The following is a 20,369-nucleotide window of genomic DNA, read 5'->3' on the forward strand; positions in this document are numbered from 1 at the left end:
TGTTACATGGTGACACACCACAGTGTTACATGGTGACACACCACAGTGTTACACACCACAGTGTTACACACCACAGTGTTACACACCACAGTGTTACATGGTGACACACCACAGTGTTACACACCACAGTGTTACACACCACAGTGTTACACACCACAGTGTTACATGGTGACACACCACAGTGTTACACACCACAGTGTTACATGGTGACACACCACAGTGTTACATGGTGACACACTACAGTGTTACACACCACAGTGTTACACACCACAGTGTTACATGGTGACACACCACAGTGTTACACACCACAGTGTTACATGGTGACACACTACAGTGTTACATACTACAGTGTTACATGGTGACACACCACAGTGTTACATGGTGACACACCACAGTGTTACACACCACAGTGTTACACACACAGTGTTACATGGTGACACACCACAGTGTTACACACCACAGTGTTACATGGTGACACACCACAGTGTTACATGGTGACACACCACAGTGTTACACACCACAGTGTTACACACCACAGTGTTACATGGTGACACACCACAGTGTTACATGGTGACACACTACAGTGTTACATACTACAGTGTTACATGGTGACATACCACAGTGTTACATGGTGACACACTACAGTGTTACATGGTGACACACCACAGTGTTACATGGTGACATACTACAGTGTTGCATGGTGACATACTACAGTGTTACATGGTGACACACCACAGTGTTACATGGTGACACACTACAGTGTTACATGGTGACACACTACAGTGTTACATGGTGACACACTACAGTGTTACATGGTGACACACTACAGTGTTACATGGTGACACACTACAGTGTTACATGGTGACACACTACAGTGTTACATGGTGACACACTACAGTGTTACATGGTGACACACTACAGTGTTACATGGTGACACACCACAGTGTTACATGGTGACACACCACAGTGTTACATGGTGACATACTACAGTGTTACATGGTGACACACCACAGTGTTACATGGTGACATACTACAGTGTTACATGGTGACACCACAGTGTTACATGTTGACACCACAGTGTTACATGGTGACACACCACAGTGTTACATGGTGACACACCACAGTGTTACATGGTGACACACCACAGTGTTACATGGTGACACACCACAGTGTTACATGGTGACACACCACAGTGTTACATGGTGACACACCACAGTGTTACATGGTGACACACCACAGTGTTACATGGTGACACACCCCAGTGTTACATGGTGACACACCCCAGTGTTACATGGTGACACACCACAGTGTTACATGGTGACATACTACAGTGTTACATGGTGACACACCAGTGTTACATGGTGACATACTACAGTGTTACATGGTGACATACCACAGTGTTACATGGTGACACACCACAGTGTTACATGGTGACACACTACAGTATTACATGGTGACACACACTAGTGTTACATGGTGACACACTACAGTGTTACATGGTGACACACCACAGTGTTACACACTACAGTATTACATGGTGACACACTACAGTGTTACATGGTGACACACTACAGTGTTACATGGTGACACACTACAGTGTTACATGGTGACACACTACAGTGTTACATGGTGACACACTACAGTGTTACATGGTGACACACTACAGTGTTACATGGTGACACACTACAGTGTTACATGGTGACACACTACAGTGTTACATGGTGACACACCACAGTGTTACATACTACAGTGTTACATGACCTGACGAGATCATAAAGGAACAATTGTCCAGACAGAGGATTGAGTTACGAATTGACAGTTTATTAACCCAACTTAACACAGGCTACTGTTTGGCCTTAGCTCACGCCTGGAAAGATACCCCACAAGCCAACAGTGACCTTCTCTTGTGAAGCCCAGATGTAAGAGAGAGAACAAAGGCTAAACCTCGTCTTAACTTCCATTGCCCCACCCCCTCCACGCCACTCCGCCAACCACCAGGATGCCCGGCATCAGAACATCCCAGGCATTCCCGTGATTGGCAGATAGCAGGTTGATTGGCATGTCGGACCCCGCGAACACTGGGAACTGGTAAGTACAACACAACCACCTACTAGCCGAACACATAACACACAGCTGTCTGTGCAGGTCGCTACAGTATGGGTCGCTACAGTATGTTAAAAGACATGAGTGAAACATTGAAACGTTAACATTAAATTAGATCTGTAAACCGCCAACTATTATAAAGACTATGAATGAACATTTTTACACGTTCAATTCTTACTTTACAGTTTTACAACTTTCCGGTTTCAGATCTTTTGTTATGCGTACACAAACTTTTGCCAGTAATGTGGCACCTGTAAAGGACATGAACAGAAGTTAGCTAGTTGATCAAACCACTCTGGCCCAGAAGTTAGAGTTGCTTCGCAGCTTCCGGTTTCATTTCCGAAATAAGTCGAGAGCTGGTTTTAGAACTGCATTCAATAACGACATTACACCACTAGATGGCGGAGTAAAGGACCTTCAGCAAATGACTTTAGTGTGAGAATGATAAAAGACACAGAAGAGGCTAGAATAACCACCCGAGCTACAAAATAGACAGTAAATATCATTTAGGCCGATTCCACTATGTAAATATGCCATGCTGTTACCATATAAATTGCATAATTTATTTTTTATAGCCGCATGGGGCTACTGTGGTCACCAAATGAATCACACTTGTTCCAGTATTTGGGAGCATGGACTGTATATTAGGCATTTTGACTGTTGTATTAGTGAATTCCACTCTGTATGGAGGCTTGTTCAAAACCATTTCCGTTGCACAACCCCATTAGGCAGAGGCTATATCCAGATCAATAAATGAGACAAAACAAAATATTGATGAAGTCCTTAGCTATTTAACTCAGGACAGGTTATAGCCCAGGGGTCCCAAATGGACCATCTGCAGCCCAGGGGTCCCAAATGGACCATCTGCAGCCCAGGGGTCCCAAATGGACCATCTGCAGCCCAGGGGTCCCAAATGGACCATCTGCAGCCCAGGGGTCCCAAATGGACCATCTGCAGCCTGTTTATATTGCCAGATTTCCCTTTCCACCACTGCATGTGTTTCATCAACTATTCTGTTTACCATTTAGTTAGAGGCCTGTGAGCTGGGGTTAGGGTTAGGGTTAGAGGCCTGTGAGCTGGGGTTAGGGTTAGAGGCCTGTGAGCTGGGGTTAGGGTTAGGGCTGGGGTTAGAGTTGTTTACCATTTAGTTAGAGGCCTGTGAGCTGGGGTTAGGGTTAGGGCTGGGGTTAGAGTTGTTTACCATTTAGTTAGAGGCCTGTGAGCTGGGGTTAGGGTTAGAGGCCTGTGAGCTGGGGTTAGGGTTAGGGCTAGGGTTGTTTACCATTTAGTTAGAGGCCTGTGAGCTGGGGTTAGGGTTAGGGTTAGAGGCCTGTGAGCTGGGGTTAGGGTTAGGGTTAGAGGCCTGTGAGCTGGGGTTAGGGTTAGGGCTGGGGTTAGGGTTGTTTACCATTTAGTTAGAGGCCTGTGAGCTGGGGTTAGGGTTAGGGTTAGAGGCCTGTGAGCTGGCGTTAGGGTTAGGGTTAGAGGCCTGTGAGCTGGGGTTAGGGTTAGGGTTAGAGGCCTGTGAGCTGGGGTTAGGGTTAGGGTTAGAGGCCTGTGAGCTGGGGTTAGGGTTAGGGGCCTGTGAGCTGGGGTTAGGGTTAGGGGCCTGTGAGCTGGGGTTAGGGTTAGGGTTAGAGGCCTGTGAGCTGGGGTTAGGGTTAGGGCTGGGGTTAGGGTTGTTTACCATTTAGTTAGAGGCCTGTGAGCTGGGGTTAGGGTTAGGGTTAGAGGCCTGTGAGCTGGGGTTAGGGTTAGGGTTAGAGGCCTGTGAGCTGGGGTTAGGGTTAGGGTTAGAGGCCTGTGAGCTGGGGTTAGGGTTAGGGTTAGAGGCCTGTGAGCTGGGGTTAGGGTTAGGGCTGGGGTTAGGGTTGTTTACCATTTAGTTAGAGGCCTGTGAGCTGGGGTTAGGGTTAGGGGCCTGTGAGCTGGGGTTAGGGTTAGGGTTAGAGGCCTGTGAGCTGGGGTTAGGGTTAGGGTTAGAGGCCTGTGAGCTGGGGTTAGGGTTAGGGTTAGAGGCCTGTGAGCTGGGGTTAGGGTTAGGGCTGGGGTTAGGGTTGTTTACCATTTAGTTAGAGGCCTGTGAGCTGGGGTTAGGGTTAGGGTTAGAGGCCTGTGAGCTGGGGTTAGGGTTAGGGTTAGAGGCCTGTGAGCTGGGGTTAGGGTTAGGGCTGGGGTTAGGGTTAGAGGCCTGTGAGCTGGGGTTAGGGTTAGGGTTAGAGGCCTGTGAGCTGGGGTTAGGGTTAGGGCTGGGGTTAGGGTTGTTTACCATTTAGTTAGAGGCCTGTGAGCTGGGGTTAGGGTTAGGGTTAGAGGCCTGTGAGCTGGGGTTAGGGTTAGGGTTAGAGGCCTGTGAGCTGGGGTTAGGGTTAGGGTTAGAGGCCTGTGAGCTGGGGTTAGGGTTAGGGTTAGAGGCCTGTGAGCTGGGGTTAGGGTTAGGGTTAGAGGCCTGTGAGCTGGGGTTAGGGTTAGAGGCCTGTGAGCTGGGGTTAGGGTTAGGGCTGGGGTTAGGGTTGTTTACCATTTAGTTAGAGGCCTGTGAGCTGGGGTTAGGGTTAGGGTTAGAGGCCTGTGAGCTGGGGTTAGGGTTAGGGCTGGGGTTAGGGTTGTTTACCATTTAGTTAGAGGCCTGTGAGCTGGGGTTAGGGTTAGAGGCCTGTGAGCTGGGGTTAGGGTTAGGCCTGGGGTTAGGGTTGTTTACCATTTAGTTAGAGGCCTGTGAGCTGGGGTTAGGGTTAGGGTTAGAGGCCTGTGAGCTGGGGTTAGGGTTAGGGTTAGAGGCCTGTGAGCTGGGGTTAGGGTTAGGGTTAGAGGCCTGTGAGCTGGGGTTAGGGTTAGGGTTAGAGGCCTGTGAGCTGGGGTTAGGGTTAGGGTTAGAGGCCTGTGAGCTGGGGTTAGGGTTAGGGCTGGGGTTAGGGTTGTTTACCATTTAGTTAGAGGCCTGTGAGCTGGGGTTAGGGTTAGGGTTAGAGGCCTGTGAGCTGGGGTTAGGGTTAGGGTTAGAGGCCTGTGAGCTGGGGTTAGGGTTAGGGCTGGGGTTAGGGTTGTTTACCATTTAGTTAGAGGCCTGTGAGCTGGGGTTAGGGTTAGGGCTGGGGTTAGGGTTGTTTACCATTTAGTTAGAGGCCTGTGAGCTGGGGTTAGGGTTAGGGTTAGAGGCCTGTGAGCTGGGGTTAGGGTTGGGGTTAGGGTGGTTTACCATTTAGTTAGAGGCCTGTGAGCTGGGGTTAGGGTTAGGGTTAGAGGCCTGTGAGCTGGGGTTAGGGTTAGGGCTGGGGTTAGGGTTGTTTACCATTTAGTTAGAGGCCTGTGAGCTGGGGTTAGGGTTAGAGGCCTGTGAGCTGGGGTTAGGGTTAGGGCTGGGGTTAGGGTTGTTTACCATTTAGTTAGAGGCCTGTGAGCTGGGGTTAGGGTTAGGGCTGGGGTTAGGGTTGTTTACCATTTAGTTAGAGGCCTGTGAGCTGGGGTTAGGGTTAGAGGCCTGTGAGCTGGGGTTAGGGTTAGGGCTGGGGTTAGGGTTGTTTACCATTTAGTTAGAGGCCTGTGAGCTGGGGTTAGGGTTAGGGCTGGGGTTAGGGTTGTTTACCACTTAGTTAGAGGCCTGTGAGCTGGGGTTAGGGTTAGGGGCCTGTGAGCTGGGGTTAGGGTTAGGGCTGGGGTTAGGGTTGTTTACCATTTAGTTAGAGGCCTGTGAGCTGGGGTTAGGGTTAGGGGCCTGTGAGCTGGGGTTAGGGTTAGGGCTGGGGTTAGGGTTGTTTACCATTTAGTTAGAGGCCTGTGAGCTGGGGTTAGGGTTAGGGTTAGAGGCCTGTGAGCTGGGGTTAGGGTTAGGGCTGGGGTTAGGGTTGTTTACCATTTAGTTAGAGGCCTGTGAGCTGGGGTTAGGGTTAGGGTTAGAGGCCTGTGAGCTGGGGTTAGGGTTAGGGCTGGGGTTAGGGTTAGGGATGGGGTTAGGGTTAGGGATGGGGTTAGGGTTAGGGTTGTTTACCATTTAGTTAGAGGCCTGTGAGCTGGGGTTAGGGTTAGGGTTAGAGGGTTAGGGTTAGGGTTGTTTACCATTTAGTTAGAGGCCTGTGAGCTGGGGTTAGGGTTAGGGGCCTGTGAGCTGGGGTTAGGGTTAGGGTTGTTTACCATTTAGTTAGAGGCCTGTGAGCTGGGGTTAGGGTTAGGGCTGGGGTTAGGGTTAGGGTTGTTTACCATTTAGTTAGAGGCCTGTGAGCTGGGGTTAGGGTTAGGGTTAGAGGCCTGTGAGCTGGGGTTAGGGTTAGGGTTAGGGTTGGGGTTAGGGTTAGGGATGGGGTTAGGGATGGGGTTAGGTTTAGGGTTGTTTACCATTTAGTTAGAGGCCTGTGAGCTGGGGTTAGGGTTAGGGGCCTGTGAGCTGGGGTTAGGGTTGTTTACCATTTAGTTAGAGGCCTGTGAGCTGGGGTTAGGGTTAGGGCTGGGGTTAGGGTTAGGGTTGTTTACCATTTAGTTAGAGGCCTGTGAGCTGGGGTTAGGGTTAGGGTTAGAGGCCTGTGAGCTGGGGTTAGGGTTAGGTATAGAGGCCTGTGAGCTGGGGTTAGGGTTAGGGTTGTTTACCATTTAGTTAGAGGCCTGTGAGCTGGGGTTAGGGTTAGGGTTGTTTACCATTTAGTTAGAGGCCTGTGAGCTGGGGTTAGGGTTAGGGGTTAGGGTTAGGGTTGTTTACCATTTAGTTAGAGGCCTGTGAGCTGGGGTTAGGGTTAGGCTTGTTTACCATTTAGTTAGAGGCCTGTGAGCTGGGGTTAGGGTTAGGGTTGTTTACCATTTAGTTAGAGGCCTGTGAGCTGGGGTTAGGGTTAGGCTTAGGGTTGTTTACCATTTAGTTAGAGGCCTGTGAGCTGGGGTTAGGGTTAGGGGCCTGTGAGCTGGGGTTAGGGCTGGGGTTAGGGTTGTTTACCATTTAGTTAGAGGCCTGTGAGCTGGGGTTAGGGTTAGGGTTAGAGGCCTGTGAGCTGGGGTTAGGGTTAGGGTTAGAGGCCTGTGAGCTGGGGTTAGGGTTAGGGCTGGGGTTAGGGTTGTTTACCATTTAGTTAGAGGCCTGTGAGCTGGGGTTAGGGTTAGGGTTAGAGGCCTGTGAGCTGGGGTTAGGGTTAGGGCTGGGGTTAGGGTTGTTTACCATTTAGTTAGAGGCCTGTGAGCTGGGGTTAGGGTTAGAGGCCTGTGAGCTGGGGTTAGGGTTAGGGCTGGGGTTAGGGATGGGGTTAGGGTTAGGGATGGGGTTAGGGTTGTTTACCATTTAGTTAGAGGCCTGTGAGCTGGGGTTAGGGTTAGGGTTGTTTACCATTTAGTTAGAGGCCTGTGAGCTGGTGTTAGGGTTAGGGCTGGGGTTAGGGTTAGGGTTGTTTACCATTTAGTTAGAGGCCTGTGAGCTGGGGTTAGGGTTAGGGTTAGAGGCCTGTGAGCTGGGGTTAGGGTTAGGGTTAGGTATAGAGGCCTGTGAGCTGGGGTTAGGGTTAGGGTTGTTTACCATTTAGTTAGAGGCCTGTGAGCTGGGGTTAGGGTTAGGGTTGTTTACCATTTAGTTAGAGGCCTGTGAGCTGGGGTTAGGGTTAGGGTTGTTTACCATTTAGTTAGAGGCCTGTGAGCTGGGGTTAGGGTTAGGGGTGTTTACCATTTAGTTAGAGGCCTGTGAGCTGGGGTTAGGGTTGTTTACCATTTAGTTAGAGGCCTGTGAGCTGGGGTTAGGGTTAGGGTTGTTTACCATTTAGTTAGAGGCCTGTGAGCTAGGGTTAGGGTTAGGGTTGTTTACCATTTAGTTTGAGGCCTGTGAGCTGGGGTTAGGGTTAGGGGCCTGTGAGCTGGGGTTAGGGTTAGGGTTGTTTACCATTTAGTTAGAGGCCTGTGAGCTGGGGTTAGGGTTAGGGCTGGGGTTAGGGTTAGGGTTGTTTACCATTTAGTTAGAGGCCTGTGAGCTGGGGTTAGGGTTAGGGTTAGAGGCCTGTGAGCTGGGGTTAGGGTTAGGTATAGAGGCCTGTGAGCTGGGGTTAGGGTTAGGTATAGAGGCCTGTGAGCTGGGGTTAGGGTTAGGGTTGTTTACCATTTAGTTAGAGGCCTGTGAGCTGGGGTTAGGGTTAGGGTTAGGTTTAGGGTTGTTTACCATTTAGTTAGAGGCCTGTGAGCTGGGGTTAGGGTTAGGCTTAGGGTTGTTTACCATTTAGTTAGAGGCCTGTGAGCTGGGGTTAGGGTTAGGCTTAGGGTTGTTTACCATTTAAGGGGAGCCCTGTAATAAGGGTTAGGGTCTCTCTTTAAGAAGAGCCCTGTAATAAGGGATAGGGTCTCTCTTTAAGGGGAGCCCTGTAATAAGGGTTAGGGTCTCTCTTTAAGGGGAGCCCTGTAATAAGGGTTAGGGTCTCTCTTTAAGGGGAGCCCTGTAATAAGGGTTAGGGTCTCTCTTTAAGGGGAGCCCTGTAATAAGGGTTAGGGTCTCTCTTTAAGGGGAGCCCTGTAATAAAAACAGTTACAGAACACAAATAAGAGTTCAACAATTATTCCACAAGATACCAGTACCCAAAACTATCGCCTAAATTGCGAACGCCTACAAGTTGAAGGCCTATTTTGTATTTGGAAAAACCTAAAAATGAAACAATGAATTCAAGTGATCGGCTAAAGACACACATGGATTTCAATAAACAACTGGATAAGAGCATTCTATTCTCAGATTTAATTCCTACTGCAACGCAGACAAATGACTGAATGAAACTGCATTTTGGATAAGGGGCTCGTAAGTCAGCATTTCACTGTGCGGTCTACTACACCTGTTGTATTCAGCATTTCACTGTGAGGTCTACTACACCTGTTGTATTCAGCATTTCACTGTGAGGTCTACTACACCTGTTGTATTCAGCATTTCACTGTGAGGTCTACTACACCTGTTGTATTCAGCATTTCACTGTGAGGTCTACTACACCTGTTGTATTCAGCATTTCACTGTGAGGTCTACTACACCTGTTGTATTCAGCATTTCACTGTAAGGTCTACTACACCTGTTGTATTCAGCATTTCACTGTAAGGTCTACTACACCTGTTGTATTCAGCATTTCACTGTGAGGTCTACTACACCTGTTGTATTCAGCATTTCACTGTGAGGTCTACTACACCTGTTGTATTCAGCATTTCACTGTGAGGTCTACTACACCTGTTGTATTCAGCATTTCACTGTGAGGTCTACTACACCTGTTGTATTCAGCATTTCACTGTAAGGTCTACTACACCTGTTGTATTCAGCATTTCACTGTGAGGTCTACTACACCTGTTGTATTCAGCATTTCACTGTAAGGTCTACTACACCTGTTGTATTCAGCATTTCACTGTAAGGTCTACCTACACCTGTTGTATTCAGCATTTCACTGTGAGGTCTACTACACCGGTTGTATTCGGCGGTTGTGACTAATACAATTTGATAACACACTGAACTGAATGAAGGATGAATTAAAATGTTGAAACGTGTCGGAACGATGCCCTGCACTTCACTTGGCTAGTATGCATATAGTCCTACATTATATAACGACTATCTGGCTGCAGGCCTGCAGAAGGACATCTGAGGTTTGAGTTTTTTTTTCCCGAAGGCGTATGGTGCTGCATGGAACAAGCTCTTCAACTGTCGCGATGGAGGGAATAGCCTATACAGAGACTACCTAAGACCACGGCAACAGAGTTATTGCAATGTGTGATAATAAGCTTATGTCAGACTTAGTCTCTGTTTAAAACTCTCCCTGGTTCATTTCAAAAAGGCCTTGTGTTCATGACCAGATTCATATAAAATCATGTCAAATTATTTTACATTGATATTAAACCCTGCTACAGAATATGCTTTGGCAAGATTGAGTGACGAAATAAATGTACAAATATTCAACAACAACAAAAATACTTTGAGTGGAAAAGGGCATACATAGAATACATAGAATACATAGATCATAGAATACATAGAATACATAGATCATAGAATACATAGAATACATAGAATACATAGATCATAGAATACATAGATCATAGAATACATAGAATACATAGAATACATAGATCATAGAATACATAGAATACATAGATCATAGAATACATAGAATACATAGATCATAGAATACATAGAATACATAGATACATAGAATACATAGAATACATAGATACATAGAATACATAGAATACATAGAATACATAGATCATAGAATACATAGAATACATAGAATACATAGAATACATAGAATACATAGATCATAGAATACATAGAATACATAGATCATAGAATACATAGAATACATAGAATACATAGATCATAGACATACATAGATCATACATAGATCATAGAATACATAGAATACATAGAATACATAATACATAGATCATAGATCATACATAGATCATAGAATACATATAATACATAGAATACATAGATCATAGAATACATAGAATACATAGAATACATAGATCATAGAATACATAGAATACATAGATACATAGAATACATAGATACATAGAATACATAGATCATAGAATACATAGAATCATAGAATACATAGAATACATAGATACATAGACATAGAACATAGAATACATAGATCATAGAATACATAGATCATAGAATACATAGAATACATAGAATACATAGATCATAGAATACATAGAATACATAGATCATAGAATACATAGATCATAGATCATAGAATACATAGATCATAGAATACATAGATCATAGAATACATAGAATACATAGAATACATAGAATACATAGATCATAGAATACATAGAATACATAGATCATAGAATACATAGAATACATAGAATACATAGAATACATAGATCATACATAGAATACATAGAGATAGAACATAGAATACATAGAATACATAGATCATAGAATACATAGAATACATAGAATACATAGATCATAGAATACATAGATACATTGATAGAATACATAGATCATAGAATACATAGATCATAGAATACATAGAATACATAGAATACATAGATCATAGAATACATAGAATACATAGAATACATAGATCATAGAATACATAGATCATAGAATACATAGAATACATAGATCATAGAATACATAGATCATAGATCATAGAATACATAGATCATAGAATACATAGATCATAGAATACATAGAATACATAGATCATAGAATACATAGATCATAGAATACATAGAATACATAGATCATAGAATACATAGATCATAGAATACATAGATCATAGACATAGATCATAGAATACATAGAATACATAGATCATAGAATACATAGATCATAGAATACATAGATCATAGAATACATAGATCATAGAATACATAGAATACATAGAATACATAGATCATAGAATACATAGAATACATAGAATACATAGAATACATAGATCATAGAATACATAGAATACATAGATCATAGAATACATAGAATACATAGAATAATACATAGAATACATAGATCATAGAATACATAGAATACATAGATCATAGAATACATAGAATACATAGAATACATAGAATACATAGATCATAGATCATAGAATACATAGAATACATAGAATACATAGAATACATAGATCATAGAATACATAGAATACATAGAATACATAGAATACATAGAATACATAGAATACATAGAATACATAGAATACATAGAATACATAGATCATAGAATACATAGAATACATAGAATACATAGAATACATAGATCATAGAATACATAGAATACATAGATCATAGAATACATAGATCATAGAATACATAGAATACATAGAATACATAGAATACATAGAATACATAGATCATAGATCATAGAATACATAGATCATAGAATACATAGAATATCATAGAATACATAGAATACATAGAATACATAGATCATAGAATACATAGAATACATAGATCATAGAATACATAGAATACATAGAATACATAGAATACATAGAATACATAGATCATAGAATACATAGAATACATAGATCATAGAATACATAGATCATAGAATACATAGAATACATAGAATACATAGAATACATAGAATACATAGATCATAGAATACATAGATCATAGAATACATAGAATACATAGAATACATAGATCATAGAATACATAGATCATAGAATACATAGAATACATAGATCATAGAATACATAGATCATAGAATACATAGATCATAGAATACATAGAATACATAGAATACATAGAATACATAGATCATAGAATACATAGATCATAGAATACATAGAATACATAGAATACATAGATCATAGAATACATAGATCATAGACATAGAACATAGAATACATAGAATACATATAGAATACATAGAATACATAGACATAGAATACATAGATCATAGAATACATAGAATACATAGAATACATAGATACATACATAGAATACATAGATCATAGAATACATAGAATCATAGAATACATAGAATACATAGATCATAGATCATAGAAATATAGAATCATAGACATAGAATACATAGAATCATAGAATACATAGATCATAGAATACATAGATCATAGAATACATAGATCATAGAATACATAGATACATAGAATACATAGAATACATAGATCATAGAATACATAGAATACATAGATCATAGAATACATAGATCATAGAATACATAGATCATAGAATACATAGAATACATAGAATACATAGAATACATAGACATAGAATACATAGAATACATAGAATACATAGATCATAGAATACATAGAATACATAGATCATAGATCATAGAATACATAGAATACATAGATCATAGAATACATAGATCATAGAATACATAGAATACATAGAATACATAGAATAGATCATAGAATACATAGAATACATAGAATACATAGATCATAGAATACATAGATCATAGAATACATAGATCATAGAAATAGAATACATAGAATACATAGAATACATAGATCATAGAATACATAGATCATGAATACATAGAAGACATAGATCATAGATCATAGAATACATAGATCATAGAATACATAGATCATAGAATACATAGAATACATAGATCATAGAATACATAGAATACATAGATCATAGAATACATAGAATACATAGATCATAGAATACATAGATCATAGAATACATAGAATACATAGATCATAGAATACATAGAATACATAGATACATAGATACATAGAATACATAGATCATAGAATAGAATACATAGATCATAGAATACATAGAATACATAGATCATAGAATACATAGAATACATAGAATACATAGATCATAGATAGATCATAGAATACATAGATCATAGAATACATAGATCATAGATCATAGAATACATAGAATAATACATAGAATACATAGAATACATAGAATACATAGAATACATAGAATACATAGATCATAGATCATAGAATACATAGATCATAGAATACATAGAATACATAGATCATAGAATACATAGAATACATAGAATACATAGAATACATAGATCATAGAATACATAGAATACATAGATCATAGAATACATAGAATACATAGAATACATAGATCATAGAATACATAGAATACATAGAATACATAGATCATAGAATACATAGAATACATAGATCATAGAATACATAGAATACATAGATCATAGAATACATAGATCATAGAATACATAGAATACATAGATCATAGAATACATAGATCATAGAATACATAGATCATAGAATACATAGAATACATAGATCATAGAATACATAGATCATAGAATACATAGAATACATAGAATACATAGATCATAGAATACATAGATCATAGAATACATAGAATACATAGAATACATAGAATACATAGATCATAGAATACATAGAATACATAGATCATAGAATACATAGAATACATAGAATACATAGATCATAGAATACATAGAATACATAGAATACATAGATCATAGAATACATAGAATACATAGAATACATAGAATACATAGATCATAGAATACATAGATCATAGATCATAGAATACATAGATCATAGAATACATAGATCATAGAATACATAGATCATAGAATACATAGATCATAGAATAATACATAGATCATAGAATACATAGATCATAGAATACATAGATCACAGAATACATAGATCATAGATCATAGAATACATAGATCATAGAATACATAGAATACATAGATCATAGAATACATAGATCATAGAATACATAGATCATAGAATACATAGAATACATAGAATACATAGATCATAGAATACATAGAATATAGAATACATAGAATACACAGAATACATAGATCATAGAATACATAGATCATATAGATCATAGAATACATAGATCATATAGATCATAGAATACATAGATCATAGAATACACAGAATACATAGATCATAGAATACATAGATCATAGATCATAGAATACATAGATCATAGATCATAGAATACATAGAATACATAGAATACATAGATCATAGATCATAGAATACATAGATCATAGAATACATAGAATACATAGATCATAGAATACATAGAATACATAAAATACATAGATCATAGAATACATAGATCATAGAATACATAGAATACATAGATCATAGAATACACAGAATACATAGATCATAGAATACATAGATCATAGAATACATAGATCATAGAATACATAGAATACATAGATCATAGAATACATAGAATACATAAAATACATAGATCATAGAATACATAGATCATAGAATACATAGAATACATAGATCATAGAATACATAGAATACATAGATCATAGAATACATAGATCATAGAATACATAGATCATAGAATACACAGAATACATAGATCATAGAATACATAGATCATAGAATACATAGATCATAGAATACATAGATCATAGATCATAGAATACATAGATCATAGAATACATAGATCATAGAATACATAGAATACATAGATCATAGAATACATAGAATACATAGATCATAGAATACATAGAATACATAGATCATAGAATACATAGAATACATAGATCATAGAATACATAGAATACATAGATCATAGAATACATAGAATACATAGAATACATAGATCATAGAATACATAGATCATAGAATACATAGATCATAGAATACATAGAATACATAGATCATAGAATACATAGAATACATAAATCATAGAATACATAGAATACATAGATCATAGAATACATAGAATACATAGAATACATAGATCATAGAATACATAGAATACATAGATCATAGAATACATAGAATACATAGATCATAGAATACATAGAATACATAGAATACACAGAATACATAGATGTTTGGTGCCTTCAACGATTCCCGGTCGACACCACCGGTAGATACTACCGGTCATGATTCCCGGCAGATACTACCGGTCATGATTCCCGGCAGATACTACCGGTCATGATTCCCGGCAGATACTACCGGTCATGATTCCCGGCAGATACTACTGGTCATTATTCATTATTCCTGGTAGATACTACTGGTCATTATTCCTGGTAGATACTACTGGTCATTATTCATTATTCCTGGTAGATACTACTGGTCATTATTCATTATTCCTGGTAGATACTACTGGTCATTATTCCTGGTAGATACTACTGGTCATTATTCCTGGTAGATACTACTGGTCATTATTCCTGGTAGATACTACTGGTCATTATTCCTGGTAGATACTACTGGTCATTATTCCTGGTAGATACTACTGGTCATTATTCCTGGTAGATACTACTGGTCATTATTCCTGGTAGATACTACTGGTCATTATTCCTGGTAGATACTACTGGTCATTATTCCTGGTAGATACTACTGGTCATTATTCCTGGTAGATACTACTGGTCATTATTCCTGGTAGATACTACTGGTCATTATTCCTGGTAGATACTACTGGTCATTATTCCTGGTAGATACTACTGGTCATTATTCCTGGTAGATACTACTGGTCATTATTCCTGGTAGATACTACTGGTCATTATTCCTGGTAGATACTACTGGTCATTATTCCTGGTAGATACTACTGGTCATTATTCCTGGTAGATACTACTGGTCATTATTCCTGGTAGATACTACTGGTCATTATTCCTGGTAGATACTACTGGTCATTATTCCTGGTAGATACTACTGGTCATTATTCCTGGTAGATACTACTGGTCACTATTCCTGGTAGATACTACTGGTCGTGATTCATTATTCCTGGTAGATACTACTGGTCATTATTCCTGGTAGATACTACTGGTCATTATTCCTGGTAGATACTACTGGTCATTATTCCTGGTAGATACTACTGGTTATGATTCATTATTCCTGGTAGATACTACTGGTCATTATTCCTGGTAGATACTACTGGTCATTATTCCTGGTAGATACTACTGGTTATGATTCATTATTCCTGGTAGATACTACTGGTTATGATTCATTATTCCTGGTAGATACTACTGGTTATGATTCCTGGTAGATACTACTGGTCATGATTCCTGGTAGATACTACTGGTCATGATTCCTGGTAGATACTACTGGTCATTATTCCTGGTAGATACTACTGGTTATGATTCATCATTCCTGGTAGATACTACTGGTTATGATTCATTATTCCTGGTAGATACTACTGGTTATGATTCATTATTCCTGGTAGATACTACTGGTTATGATTCATTATTCCTGGTAGATACTACTGGTCATTATCTGCTCTGTCAAATTGGTTGTTGATCATTGCTAGATAACAATTTTTCAGGTCTTGCCATAGTTTTGACTTAAATGTACTTGGAAAAATCTAACTCGGCCACTCAGGAACATTCACTGTACACAGTGTAGATTTGGTTCTGAAGTTTTAGGTCATTGTCCTGCTGAAAGGTCAATTGACTGCTCGACTGAGGGACAGATAATTGTATGTGCGGGCTAGAGGAGGTCGTCGTTCAGAAATGTTGTTTAAACACTGTTATTGCACACAGAGTGAGGCCATGCACCTTGTGACTTTGTTAAGCACATTCAATGACATTTCTCTCTTTTGTTGTTGTTAACTGTTCATTTGTATGATTGCCAAAGTAAGAGAGAGAAAAAAAAAACCCAGCTAAAGTATGTTTCCCAGGACAATAAAGACTTTTGAATTGAGAGAGCATGAGGGGGGGGGGCAGGGTTTCCATGGAAACAGAGTACAAGGCCTTAGATATTGCAGCTGTGGAAGGTTATGCAACATGCTGTTGCCATGGCAATGTAGTGGAGGGGGGATAAAGAGAGGAGCTAAAACCTTACCAGTAGATTTAGCAGTGTAGCATCCCCCATACACACTTAAAACCATCTCAGTTACTTCCCTGTCCCTCTCTCTCTCTCCCTCTCTCTCTCTCTCTCTCTCAATTTCAAAACACATTTTATTTCTCACATTTGCTTGAACACAACAGGTGTAGACTTCACTGTGAAATGCTTACTTCCAGGCGCTTTCCAACAATGGAGAGTTAAAAAGTGAGAAACATTTGCAAAAAAGGAAATAGTAACAATAAAATAACAAGACAATATACACAAGAAGCACCGGTATCAAAACATTGTGCAGGGGTACGAGGTAATAATGAGACTATATACCAGGAGTACCGGTACCGAGTCAATGTGCATGGGTACGAGGTAATAATGAGACTATATACCAGGAGTACCGGTACCGAGTCAATGTGCAGGGGTACGAGGTAGTTGAGGTAGTAATGAGACTATATACAAGGAGTACTGGTACCGAGTCAATGTGCAGGGGTACAAGGTAATAATGAGACTATATACAAGGAGTACTGGTACCGAGTCAATATGCAGGGGTACGAGGTAATAATGAGACTATATACAAGGAGTACCGGTACCGAGTCAATGTGCAGGGTTACGAGGTAATAATGAGACTATATACAAGGAGTACCGGTACCGAGTCAATGTGCAGGGTTACGAGGTAATAATGAGACTATATACAAGGAGTACTGGTACCGAGTCAATGTGCAGGGTTACGAGGTAATAATGAGACTATATACAAGGAGTACTGGTACCGAGTCAATTTGCAGGGTTACGAGGTAATAATGAGACTATATACCAGGAGTACCGGTACCGAGTCAATGTGCAGGGTTACGAGGTAATAATGGCAGTCATGAAATTTCATCCGCCGGTGATCGTCAAGCAAATGACTCTCACGGTAATTGACTGTTAACTAACAAAACACATTCAGCATCTCCTGGCTTCCACGCAGCCTACAAGTCAATGATGCCGACCTTTGGAACATCTACATTTCAAAAAGTACAATATATAATATAATCAATAAATCCATGTAATATAGTCTACACCATCACAATAAATCCATGTAATATAGTCTACACCATCACAATAAATCCATGTAATATAGCCTACACCATCACAATAAATCCATGTAATATAGCCTACACCATCACAATAAATCCATGTAATATAGTCTACACCATCACAATAAATCCATGTAATATAGTCTACCTACACCATCACAATAAATCCATGTAATATAGCCTACACCATCACAATAAATCCATGTAATATAGTCTACACCATCACAATAAATCCATGTAATATAGCCTACACCATCACAATAAATCCATGTAATATAGTCTACACCATCACAATAAATCCATGTAATATAGTCTACACCATCACAATAAATCCATGTAATATAGCCTACACCATCACAATAAATCCATGTAGTATAGTCTACCTACACCATCACAATAAATCCATGTAATATAGTCTACACCATCACAATAAATCCATGTAATATAGCCTACACCATCACAATAAATCCATGTAATGTAGCCTACACCATCACAATAAATCCATGTAATATAGTCTACCTACACCATCACAATAAATCCATGTAATATAGTCTACCTACACCATCACAATACATCCATGTAATATAGTCTACACCATCACAATAAATCCATGTAATATAGTCTACACCATCACAATAAATCCATGTAATGTAGTCTACCTACACCATCACAATAAATCCATGTAATGTAGTCTACCTACACCATCACAATAAATCCATGTAATATAGCCTACACCATCACAATAAATCCATGTAATGTAGCCTACACCATCACACTAAATCCATGTAATATAGCCTACACCATCACACTAAATCCATGTAATATAGTCTACACCATCACACTAAATCCATGTAATATAGCCTACACCATCACAATAAATCCATGTAATGTAGTCTACACCATCACAATAAATCCATGTAATATAGTCTACATAAACCATCACAATAAATCCATGTAATATAGTCTACCTACACCATCACAATAAATCCATGTAATATAGTCTACCTACACCATCACACTAAATCCATGTAATATAGTCTACCTACACCATCACAATAAATCCATGTAATATAGTCTACACCATCACAATAAATCCATGTAATATAGTCTACCTACACCATCACAATAAATCCATGTAATATAGTCTACCTACACCATCACAATAAATCCATGTAATGTAGCCTACACCATCACAATAAATCCATGTAATATAGTCTACCTACACCATCACAATAAATCCATGTAATGTAGCCTACACCATCACAATAAATCCATGTAATGTAGCCTACACCATCACAATAAATCCATGTAATGTAGCCTACACCATCACAATAAATCCATGTAATGTAGCCTACACCATCACAATAAATCCATGTAATGTAGCCTACACCATCACAATAAATCCATGTAATGTAGCCTACACCATCACAATAAATCCATGTAATATAGCCTACACCATCACAATAAATCCATGTAATATAGTCTACACCATCACAATAAATCCATGTAATGTAGCCTACACCATCACAATAAATCCATGTAATGTAGCCTACACCATCACAATAAATCCATGTAATGTAGCCTACACCATCACAATAAATCCAAGTAATGTAGTCTACCTACACCATCACAATAAATCCATGTAATATAGCCTACACCATCACAATAAATCCATGTAATGTAGCCTACACCATCACACTAAATCCATGTAATGTAGCCTACACCATCACACTAAATCCATGTAATATAGCCTACACCATCACAATAAATCCATGTAATATAGTCTACACCATCACACTAAATCCATGTAATATAGCCTACACCATCACAATAAATCCATGTAATGTAGCCTACACCATCACAATAAATCCATGTAATATAGCCTACACCATCACAATAAATCCATGTAATATAGTCTACCTACACCATCACAATAAATCCATGTAATATAGTCTACACCATC

The 20,369-nt window shown here is 39.5% G+C and overlaps 1 protein-coding gene across 2 annotated transcripts in view; it reads right to left on the minus strand.

Moving 5' to 3' along the window:
* Window positions 1–20,369, minus strand: part of LOC115127104 (mitogen-activated protein kinase 1-like) — an 89,151-nt gene that overhangs the window by 56,183 nt on the left and 12,599 nt on the right. The window lies entirely within an intron of this gene.

This window comes from Oncorhynchus nerka, linkage group LG13, assembly GCF_034236695.1.
Source record: "Oncorhynchus nerka isolate Pitt River linkage group LG13, Oner_Uvic_2.0, whole genome shotgun sequence".
Taxonomy (NCBI): domain Eukaryota; kingdom Metazoa; phylum Chordata; class Actinopteri; order Salmoniformes; family Salmonidae; genus Oncorhynchus; species Oncorhynchus nerka.